Genomic DNA, 942 nt, shown 5'->3' with positions numbered 1-942 from the left:
CATTTTATGATACAACCCAAATCCAAAATTTCCAAATCGGATCTCCTAAGGGATCTATGACTCATAAATGATCCATTTGAAGTCCTATTTCAATTAGAACTCTTGAAATTTACTCAAATTTATCTTGATTTTAACTCGAATTTAATAGTTAAAATAAGTAAAATTCACAAGTATTACATCGAGGGCATCCCACCCTTGGGATCCTACTTGCTTATTAATTTTAATTAATTAGCATTTCAAGTTCAATTAAATTCTTAATTCAATATCCTAATTAATTTCTATATTGAATCCAAATTCAATTCAAATCTATTTTTTAAAAATTAAATCCACATTTTAATGCAAATCCAAATGAACTTCTAAATCAAATTCAAATATCATATTTAAATTTAAATTTAGTTAAATTAAATTAAAAATCTTATTTAATTAAATTCAAATTCTTATTTAATTAAATTCAAATTCAAATTCAAATTCAATTGAACTCCAAATTCAAATTCACACTTAATAAAATCCAAATTTAATTTAATACCAAATTCAAATTATCGTGTAATTTAAATTAAATTGAAATACAATTTTCAAATGATCTTTAACTTAAAATGAAATTAAATCTCAAATGAAATTCAACTTCAAATTGAAATTCAAATAAAATTTAAATTAGTTTGATATCCAAATTAACTTGAGATTCACATTCAAATTTAAATTATAATTCAAATAAAAAGTTCACCATAAATGAGATATAAAATTCATTTTTATTGATTTAATAATTAAAAAAAGTTTGCGGGTATTACACCCCCCGCAGGCTGCGCGGCCCCGTGCTCACCTCTAACCATTTCTCAATCTGGTATGGGTCTCGTTCTACCTGGGTTCGAACCAAACCCGACGCGTTGACACCTACGGCTTCCATACATACAAAGAAAGAGATAAGAGTAAATTTACGGTGCGGTA

The sequence above is a fragment of the Nuphar pumila genome, chromosome 7 (genome assembly GCF_984573655.1).
Source record: "Nuphar pumila chromosome 7, dmNupPumi1.hap1.1, whole genome shotgun sequence".
Classification (NCBI taxonomy): domain Eukaryota; kingdom Viridiplantae; phylum Streptophyta; class Magnoliopsida; order Nymphaeales; family Nymphaeaceae; genus Nuphar; species Nuphar pumila.
This window is presented reverse-complemented; position numbering follows the sequence as displayed.